Source organism: Crassostrea angulata, chromosome 10, assembly GCF_025612915.1.
Source record: "Crassostrea angulata isolate pt1a10 chromosome 10, ASM2561291v2, whole genome shotgun sequence".
Classification (NCBI taxonomy): Eukaryota; Metazoa; Mollusca; class Bivalvia; order Ostreida; family Ostreidae; genus Magallana; species Magallana angulata.
The window spans coordinates 38,021,129-38,032,847 of NC_069120.1; the positions used below are offsets into that span (position 1 = coordinate 38,021,129).

General features: G+C 33.3%; 1 pseudogene; it reads right to left on the reverse strand.

Moving 5' to 3' along the window:
* Positions 1 to 3,611: 3,611 nt before the first annotated feature.
* Positions 3,612 to 10,255, reverse strand: LOC128165622 (uncharacterized; annotated as a pseudogene).
* Between the last annotated feature and the right edge of the window lie 1,464 nt (positions 10,256 to 11,719).

Below are 11,719 nucleotides of genomic sequence, written 5' to 3' on the forward strand. Positions count from 1 at the left end.
TTGGCAGCAGCCCGCCCGCCATTTTCACCATTTAAATAACCGGGTTTTCCCGTTGGAAAACCCGGTTAATAAAAACAGTAATCTGTAATCGTTTGGAACAAACGTCACATTTATGGAATACTCCTCGGTAAATCTAATTTTTCTGAGCGTGAAAGCGCTCGTGCATGAAATTGTTGAAACTATCGAAGTTAAAAACGTAAAGAAATAAATCTAATTTCTCCCTCGTTTCACTCCGACGAAAATAAATATTTTCTTGACGAATTCATTGAGAAATATATACATTTACCAAGTATTATTAGTCCCCTCCCGGTTTCATCGGAGGGGACTACAGCTTTCTTCAACGCCCGTCCGCCTGTCTGTCCCACTTCAGTTTTCCAAACTTTTTTATGCGTTTGCGGAATAATATGAAACTTGCTGAACAACTACAAAATGTCAAACTACAGATTAAGTTTACACTTTCGTAGCGTCTGGTTTACTTATTTTCGAGAAAATTAATTGTTTATATTCAAATTTTTTAATGTTCGGGTTAGTTATCGGGTCCAGCGTGTATTGGATAAACGAGGCCAGTATGTAGTGAATAATTAATACCGTGCGTCACTTGTACCATTTCTTTTATCATTTCTACAACAAGTAATTTAAGTTCTGTAAAATAGTGTCAAGCACTGTGTTGTTTATTTAATCGGCGGGATTTATTTTTGGTATTATATCAATCGGGTTCATTATACGAAAGAAATGATAGTGTGCATAACAGTGCATTGTTTTAACTTTCTAACAGTGAATAGTTAATGGACTTGCCTAAAATACAGAAGATTAAATAAAGAGTATTTATGAGTCATTCTCTGTAAAAACCAAAGAATCCAAGGATGCCGTTCAAACAAATACTTCCAAAATGCAATTTTTTTATAGGGAGTGTATACTCAAGTGTCTGATAGTAAAATTCGACTTAGTTTATTTTTGGGGGTGGCCGTTGCCATGGCAACCAGAACTGACCATTAAATAGTCAATTTGACAGAATCAATTTTCTGAAATATAGCATTTTTAACTCCCATATTTAATTTTAATACAAATTGTGTTTATCTTTTAAATTAGATTCAATGTTTTGAAAATTCCCAAAAACTAAGAATAGTTAAGAAATTATTTCATTACCTCGAGTATAAAAGAGCAAATTGAAGTATAAAAATGTCGAATTTCGTGGTTTTTCAAAATGTAGAAAATACCCAATTTTACAACAATTTCAGTTCAATATATCTAGATATTCCAAGATAGGTTTTCAAAAAGACTTGCATATTGTTAATAGTTATACTTTAACCTTTCATATCATATAGATTTTAAAAGTGTGTATTTTAGTAAACAAGGGATATGCCAGAATGAAAATGACCCAAAATTCCGAATTTTCTCTGATATAAATTTAGAAATTCTATCATAGGTGGCTTATTTGTTGTGTTTATTTTATCTTTTGGGAGCAAAACATTTACATTTATTTTAATTTAATAATGAAAATGTATCATTATTTGGGTTGATAACTGCAAAAAAGTGGTTTCCATGGCAACCATTCTAAGAAATCATGATTTTTTAAAAATCATTTTTTTAAAGTACACAAACTATATTTGTAACTGGGTAGTTGTGTCAAACAGCAATTTGAAATAGGCCTGTCTATTTCATTGCTGCCACTCATCCACGGCTCTTTGAAATCAACAAGATTTGTCTGGCTTTTGAGTTAGGACTATGCAATCGGTGCATATTTTGCTTGAAACAAGTGTCATTTTTTACTTGCTTTAACGCAAGAAATACATGTAGATAGTAAGTCCAACGTCATGTTAAAATGGTTTTATGTAAAGTATCCTATATATTTATTGAGAGCTGTTCCTAGCGTGTGATAAGTTGGCCTTGCCCTGATGATTAAACCTTTGCTTGATAGAAATGTAAAATATCAGCTATTGACATCCTGTATAATAAGGTCATGATCATCTCAAAACTTAAGAAAATAAGCAAACAAATACATCATGTAAATTGTTAGAAGAATTTTACTGTTGACTTTTTTTTTACCACAATAGCAAATGCAAATCACATTACATGTGATGTTAATCAACCATTTCAACTATTTGGCTACTATAATCATTCTTAAACCTAAAGATTCCAATCCAAACTGCATAAAATCTTGAATTTCAAATATCACCAACATATACAGCTGCATGTACATTGGGTTTATACAAGTATACAATGCCCGAAAAAGTCTTTTGACAATTTTTTTTAGTTTTATGATCTCTCATGACGATACATGTATGGCTGAAATCTGTTCAAAAGAAGCAAAATTAAATCTACATATAAGCACACATTAAAACCCTCCCCATTAACATTTACATTAACATATTTACTGCAGAAGCAAGCACAGATTTTGCAGCAGGCCAAGTTTACGAGTATATTTCAACTACGCCAGTGACTTGCGATGTTACGTGTAGGTCTCACCTGCGCCAGAGGATCGCATCATGTTCTGCAAAGTCACGTTATGCTCTACATTTTAACATATTAAAATTTTTTAAAAATGCCATACACCCTTGCTTAAATGATATTAAACTAATTCCATTCACATTTTGCATAAACAAAGGGGATAAACATTTTTTTAATGGATTCTAGAAAGCCATTATAGTTAATGTCAAGGGGTCAAGCCATGCAACATTCGGGCTGATATGAGTGCAATAATAATACATAAACATGTTAATTACAACATGAACCACACGTTCACTTTTGATAGCAAACTGACTGCAACAATTGATAAATGAAGTGTTTTAAGTATGAATAACGTCAAGTATTTCTCCTATAAATAAATACATAATAATTCCCAGTTCTATTTACTTCTTACATGTACAATAAAGCATAACTAATTACCTATGAACAGAAATATTATGAATCATGTAATTGTAGAACAATAAAAGCATACCAATATATACTACATGTGACTATTCAAAATTCATCACATATTATCCCAGCGTACATTTCCTATAAAAAAAGAATCAACAATATGAATACAACAACAGCAATGCTGATTACGTCTAGTGAATTATTCATCAATAATATTTGCTCTTATTCTCCTAATTTCTGTTTCCTTCTTGGCTTCCCAATTTTCAGCTTCAGCCATCTTGTTTTTCTTGCTCATTCTTGAGAAGAAGGAAGTTATTTGCTGCATGGACAGTATCTCATTGTATGAAAAACGCCTTGTACCGTATGCCCTTCTTTCATACATTATGGATTCAGAGAGAATAAAAGGATCCTCTTTTTTTCCTGTCTGAAGTCCGATGTTAAATTTTTGGACTAAAAAAACTCTCTGATTTTCATTAAATCTCCTTGAGCGTCTCTCATCTTTCAAAGCCCAGTCAGAGGTCAATTCACTCTCTACTGCATGTGTCTCTGTGTCTTCAGTCAAAAATAACTTCAGATTCAGATTCTCTGAATGAGATATTTTTGTTACATACATGTACTTTCTTTTTGTACGATCTGCTATGGAACTTGAACTTAGTTCCAATTCAAGGTTACACTTTTCAAAAAGAAGATGGTTGGATAAATCCTCACTTGAGCCAAAAGCTGCAACGCAACCCTTATTTGGACAATGGAAGGTCTTTTCTGTTTCTGTAGTTGTGTTGACTTTTATCATATGGAAACCAATGTCCTCTGGTTGCTCCAAAATGGTTAATGGCAGGTGCTCCATACTTGGAATGGCAGTATTTGGGATCAATAAACCTACAATTTTTATAGTTGAATCCAAGTATAATGATTGTCAGGAATTTTATTTTTTTTTTTTACACAGATGTGGTTTGTTGTCATAATGTTTTACTGTTTTAAGATAATGAACTTTCAATGATGTTTACATTTGCAGGGTTTTTTTCCCACTAAATAACTAAAATGTTGATTTGAATGACACTTTTGTGTACACAAATGCATAGAATGTTCCATTTACATGTATCTCAAAAATCAATGTAAAAAAATTCTTGCTTTTAAACAATATTACTGTACATATTCAAACAGCTTACTTACCTGTACCAATACAATATGCTTTCCAAACACGTATGCCTTCTTCCTAAAATACAAAGTTTGAGTAAGGAGCTGATGGCAGGAATTGGCTTGAAGGATGTCTTTTGTGAAGCAACTTCTGAAACGCTAACCCTGTACTTCACATTTTTTGGAGTTTTCTCAATTGCCTAATTCAAAAAGATAAATCAATTTGAATTGATGATTTTCTATTTCTTTCTTAAAAGCGATAGTGCATCTGTGTTTCTCTAAAGAAAACATTTATCTCCCCTTGTGCTGTACATATTGTTAAAGATAAAACAGTATAAGGATTTTCAGCAAACAAAACATGTTTTTATTTTTTTAATTTAGAAAATGATATAATGATCTAAATACCAAACCTCTTTCATTGAATGTGCTGTACGTTAGAACATCATGTCCTTGGTTAACAAAGCTTCGGATAGCTGACTTTAGAGTCGCTCCAGTTTTGTCACATTCTGTGCCTCACAGAAGTTGAAGGATCTAACCAGGCCATGTGATTTGAGGAGGGCCATCATCTCTGTCGACTTGTAGCAACCAGCATTGTCTGACCAGACATGGAAAGAGGATATTGAGGCATCAATTGACTGAATGTTTTCCATAACATTAATGATGATGGCTGCAGTAGTTATGCTGTCCTGTGATAACCTGGCTCTGAAAGATGTGGACAAAGCCTAGGCTCTCAATACAAGTTTCTGTCTTGTGGAATGCCATTGTGATGTGCCATGGTAGAGCACGCTTCCAAAACCAATCACTTTGGTCTTCTCTATACTTTCGTGGGAGGTACTTCATGGACCAGTCACAGATAAAAAGCTCTCCATTATGTTGCATCATGTCAAAGAGATCAGATTTTGCTGGGTCCTGGTTTCTGCATCGAATGAGATGACTTTTCAAATTTGTGATACTTTGCGTAGCATTTTGGAGTTTGAACTGTAAGTCGCGAATGAATCAGTTAGTCCATGGTTGCACGAACACTGGATAGTTTTCATTAAAAAAGAGATTGCATCCTTCATTTGTTCACACGTCACGCAAACTAGATCATGGTGATGTTGGCAAGTGACAGCAAATTCGGGATGAAGTGGATCACTGAGGGCAAAGGTCTGACAATGATCTGCTACCTTGCTGTCTGGGAAGATGAGTACCTAAAGCAACAAGAATAGAATTCCTGGGTCCCCCGCCGGTCAAGCAGTATACTAGTATCGACCAAGGCTGATTTAGGAACTTGACCAAGGTATTAGTGGTATAAACATTTAATTGGTATAAATTTCATGTAAATCCGTCAAAATTTGTAGGCATGAGAGCGCTTACAAGGTCAATTTTTGGATAAAACAGAGTCATTATTGTGGTCAAAGTCTCATAACTCTAACAAAAAGTATCGACCAATGCTGATTTTCGAACTTGACCAAGGTAATAGTAGTATAAACATTTGGTATAAATTTAATGAAAATCCGTCAAAATTTGTAGGCATGAGAGCGCTTACAAAAAAGTGTGACGGACGGAAACACGGACGCACGGCATTTCTATGTCCCCACTCCGCGTTGCGGCGGGGGACAAAAAACAAAACATCATCTATATGAATCTAACCTCCACTGTGCAAAACATAGAACTACAGACTTTGGTATAGGTCGATATGTATCAATAAGGGCCCACACTTTTGTAGGATTTTAAAAATAATGCATACTTTGTGATGTCATCTCAACCAAAGCAAATTCTAAAGTCAAGGGCATCCTTCCACCATGTACACAAATATGTTTTCTGTATATCTAAAATTCCAAAGATTAACTACTGACTTTATTACATCCTGTGTTCTGACAAACCAACATGTGCTGAAATATGTAATTTCAAATTGATTGGCCCTTGTTTTGTTTTACAGTGATTTACAGAATACTGGTAGAGTTTTCAATAGCTTGTCAGATTGCTCAACAGGGTCAGCAAGGTTTAAATGTAGTCATGTGATTACTCAGGTATGACATCAATACGTTTTAAGAGTTATATCTAGTAATCTTTTGCTTACTTGAAAATTCTATCAGTCTTCTGTAATTCGCTGTTATAAGTCGTAAATACAAACGTATACATTCATTCAAACATACCTTGAAATCTGCATGAAGATACTGTTTACATTGGAGAAAGAAGGCAAAAAGTCTTTTTTCTCATGTTGGTTTAAAACTTGAAACTTCAGGAGTTCCTCCAAAGCATCCAAAATGGTGCGGAATGCACGACCTCCCTCAGCAATGAAGTAGTCAATACCCTCGAGCCTGGTTCTTATTTGCGCTCCACACTCAGACAGGATCCTATACATTGTACTGTCACCTGGTAAAATGTCCAAAACATATTAAGTAATTTTTTGTAGTAAACATATGATACATATATATTTTCTTTAATATACTTGGTGCCAACATTTAATAAGATTCTTATCTAAAGCACTAGTACAATTATATTAATTACTTGGGTAACAGCTTACTTAAATCAGTATCTGAAATTTGTATTTCAACTTACCAAGAGGAGAAATGTTATTTTCAGAGCAGTAGGCTTTATACTGTTGAATAACATCACTGGATCCCATGCAACGAATCACGTTTGGCATTTCATATACTGTTCCGTCTGACAATTTAATCTTTCTTTCTCCATATGGTAGATCTCGAATAACATGAGGAGAAGTAATGAAATCCAGAAAACTGTCCAACTTCACTGGATCCATTCTTTTTCTTGTAGAAGTTGTACCTACAGGAAGACCAGGGCCAACTTTCTTTGCATGATTCTTAGCAGCATAGTACTTTGATTCTGTTATGTTTGGTAAAAGGGATTTTGCTTCTTTGAATGATAAAGTTTGCGTAAAATAAGAGAGAATTTGCCGTCTGTGATGCCATGTTTCTGAAGTTTAATATGCATGAACGAGTGGTCCAAATGTTCTTTAGGTATGATACTGGGTGTCATTTTTTGATTTTCTTCAGACACTAGAAGATTCTTCACCACTTCTTCAGCATTCTTTGGGAAAATAATGGTGATCAATTTTGTCAAGATGTCTCTAAATCGTTTGGTGTAGTAAGATTTAGCTGACTTAGAGTAAGAGTCCCACTGGTATCTTCCATCATCTGAGAATTCTCTTTCACCAATTATCTTAAGATATTCATTCAGGTGCTGAATGTCATGGCTAAATGTAAAACTCTGGTTTGAGTTCTGTAAAAAAATAACATATATTTTAGATTTAAATAATACATGTACGCTATTATAAAACACAGTCTTAACATTTTAAATGAAACCATCTGACTTGTGTACTTGTTTATTTTTAATTTGCCAGAACATTACTTGTAGGTGTTGAGACTCGTAATACAATAATTTCCTCCTCGACATCAGAGGCAAATTTTAATATGAGGCGAAATGACTTCATACCAATTGACTTGTGTACTTGTTATTTTTGATTTGCCAGAACATTACTCATAGGTATTTAGGCTCTATCAAAAGCGATGTTAAAAATTAGATTTCAAATCGATACATATTGATATATCAAATGATTAGATTCATTTGACACTTACTTTGACCGTTCTCATATTTTACTTATTGTCATATATTTCATTTAAATATATGTTTCTCTATTGTACTTACAGTACTTGATGTCACAAGATGTCTGAGAAAGGCTACATGTACTTTCAGTATTTTCACAAGAAGTTTGAGTACTAAGTGTATCTTCAGTAACCTGAAAATCATTACCAAGATATTGTAAATATTCCATATCATAAATTTTTGTAACATTAGCATTTTAAAAAGGTTTAAAAAACCTCAGTATAATTGATACTTATAGGAAAAGTGATACATATGTACATGTAGAATGGAATTGTAAATAGTGTAAATGTGTCCAAATATATCTATGACAATTCAAATTCACTGAATAATTAACATATTTCTTTTAAAAGTGATGTTTCATATAAAAATTATATCAATGAACATCAATGCTATTTATACCACACACTGGTACACTTTACTTTTTGAGAATACTTAATGTAATGCTAGGTGGTTCCCTTGCTTCTGAGAGATAAGACCCTTCCATCTCAGTGGATGTAGCTTGCTGTAGTTGCTATAAATTCAAAAACAGAATCAAATTTCAAATTGGTAATTAAAATATGACACAAGAATAATAATAATTATATGTGTATTGGATCTCTCATGATTTGCGATGGTATGTATAATTTTTATCCAACTTCTCCGGCCTTTTGGGCAGAGCCTCGAATGCATTAAAATTACTGGATGTTAGAATTTTATATCATATACTTATAGAAAACATACCCTTTTCCACCCTGTGCCATATAAACCGTAAATTTGCCTACCTGTGTTATATAAACTCTGGGAGTGATGTATAAGATTTACAGGGTATATCACACCCCTTTCCAGCAATCTTAAGAAGATTATATTAGGCAAAAAAAAAAATGTGTGTGTTACCGGTTGCCCGACCGACCCTATTTTTTATGCGCCGACCCTAACAATTTTTATTCTAAATCCAGATTACCAACCGTAATTGGTTTAAACAATAGAGTCTTTACAAAATCAAAGTTCAAAAAACGCTTGTAACAATTCAATAGAAAACAACTCTTATCAAAGCGTTTTAAAGATTTTTAAGTGCAGATTGACAGCATGGAATGATGGATGAAAGTTATCCTTGGTTATTTTAGCTAAATTATCAATGCAATAAATAGTTTCATAGGGCAGTGATGTGTTATAAATAAATATAAAGAGGTACAAGAAAAAACCAGAGGCAAAGTTTTTTTATTTAATTTCTGGGTGTGGAGACTGCAGACATTTTAAGTCTTTGAATAGGCCCAACAATCATTCACATTAATATTTAAACAGTGTGACCGTTGGACCGAGCGCAGATTTTACAGGGTGCAGTTTGATTTTTGTAGAACAAAATTTATTTGATACACACACAGTAGGTTCCGCTTGGTTGCCTACTCAAATCGTTAGCCAAAGTTTGACAATACGTCTCGTGCTCAGTCTACATTATGACGTCATATTTTAGACGTAAAACATACACGTTTTGTCGTCAGAAATAGCCGAAGAGAGTTACGTTATTCCGAACTTTATTTTATTTCTTCTTTCATTGTTTATCAATTTAATTCATATAAATGCTGCGGTAAGAAATTTGAATACTTTATTCAGTATCTAGATACATTCAAGGTGTTTTTCCGAGCTCTGCCTGGAGGCTTGAGAAGTTGTGATTGGGTTCAGTGGAATTCAAAATGAACCTTGTCTTTGTCTGATGTTGAACACTCCATGTAATGATCCTCTTCATTCTCATGTTCCTCTCTTATTTCCTTAAGACACATGGGACAGCATGCTACATGAACAATAAATTCAAAATAATTCAAAGCCTTTTATTTTATGTTGACAGATTGCCAAAATGGGTCTTTTTATATAAATAATTATTTTATTACTTATACTCTGTCCCAAGATATTTTGGATTAACATTTGGCTTAATTGCTTGATATTTATAAATACCTCAGGATTCAAATGATGTTCATTCAAAAGTATGAAAAATTTCCAAGATTTCTCAATCGAAACGCCCCTGTTAGCTTATCAGGTTTCAATACAATGCTAAAAAATGAAATGTCTACGGAGATTTTGTATTGCAGCAAGCCCGGATGATAACGTTGAAAAATTGCGCGATGTATTCCGAGTGTATTCCGAATGGAGAAAAAATGTAAACATTCCCCATTATAAATCTCCGTAAGGAATCTGTTTTCGTTCCTGTGAATTTTTCCGAGTGAAAGATGATAATTTGTCAATGAAATTATCTTGGAAAATATCCCTTTCAACTATTTCAATTGCACTTCTTTCACAGGTAGGTGTATTTTTATTAAAAATCGTCCAAATGTGTTGCATAATTATCTTGGGACAGGCTATAATAAACTTTGGAGAATTTTTTTATGATCATTCAATTCAAGTAAATCAAAGATATGTTAACATTTACTTTGCTTTAAAAACTTTTAAAAATTGGCATTCTATTAAAATACATGTATGTGACAGAAACCATTATCATTTGCAAGTACATGACATGTGTAATGAACACGAGTTTAGTCTTTTTTATCAATATATTTAAATAAGAACTTATAATGATATAATAAATCTACAAAAGATACTTACGTGTATTCACAGGTAGTTTTATACCAGCATGACTTATCAAATGGATGATATCACTCTCCTTTAATCCCCTGCTTGCACTTTTTATATGCGTACGAATAGGAAGAGATCTAAGTCCATCTTCTCTGGTGTTGTCTATGTGAGGGTGGGAGCTTAGTAAACTTGGGATTTGACACAGCTTCCTTTTTGATCGTTTTGTATTTGATTTCAAATAAAAGTTAAAATGGCTCGTGTATGTATTTAGCGAATGCAACACAAGGTTTAAGGCCTACTTCAGATAAAATAATACAAACATGATCCGAGCTGAAATTCACGAGATGCTGTATTTCTTCAGAACAGTCTAAATCACATCTCCCAACAAAGCTGCATTCCATGTTGGTTACTTTCTTTTAAAGTTATCAATGTAAGATCATAAAAATACTGTAAACTGGTATAAAACTAGTGAAAACCAAAGGTTTGTATAAATATACTCCAGTCAGTCCAGACGACATGCTTACAAATCGGACTGTTTTTACCTTCTTTCACTGCAGTCATTAGAGAGTTTTACAAAGGGCGATAACTCTTTTAGCCAAAACCAAGATTTTCAGAGTTTTTATATGCATTTCTTTTTCTTAATACACAAAACACATCTCAGACTCCAAAACTAAAATAAATAATAAATACAGTATGTTTACTTTTAAAGTATTGCTAAAATTTTATAAACTTATCTTGGGATTTTTCATAAAATGACGAATTGATGATTGTTTAGTCTGTTTGCTATGGGTTACATGTAACCCTGAAATGAATATTAGGGCTATGATGTGTCTCAACCAAAAATTTGATTATGTGTGACCAAGTAGACACGAAAGACATTTCCATATTTATTGGATGAAAAAGGTGGCAGGATAACAATCTGCAATATAAACAAGAACACAATAAGTAATACAATAGCTATATACAAGGTACATATACCTTCGTAAGTGAACACAATTATGTGATAAATTGTACAATAAACATTCATTTTCACAAGAAACAAGTCTCAGTTAAGAATTTCTTGTCAAGTGTGCAACTAAAATAAACGGTCATCACCTGTCTAATTGAACCTACTCATGACAACATTACATTGCATCTACATGTATTAACAGCACTATACATGTTCCGGTAGATCAAAAGATACATAGGTGGAACAACATCCTAAACCAGATCTTTTACAAGAAGTTTACTGAATCAAAACATTATGACTAGATCTATGTTCCATACATTTGCACAAATGATGGGTTACTTAATGATGTGCACACACATGTACAAAATATCATATTACAAATTAAATTGTGAACACTGATGCCTTCAAATACATCTCGATGATATGGGTACCTAAAACTAGTTCAAATGAGTGCAAATATGCAAAATACGTATTAAAGTAACAACATGCAACTGATACACAAATCAGAATAGACCTACTCTACAAATCTATGCAATAACTGTATCATACTTCAAATATCATGACCATAAACTCGAGAAAATAACACGGGTGTAATACTGTTGTGTACACGTGATCGACCGTGAA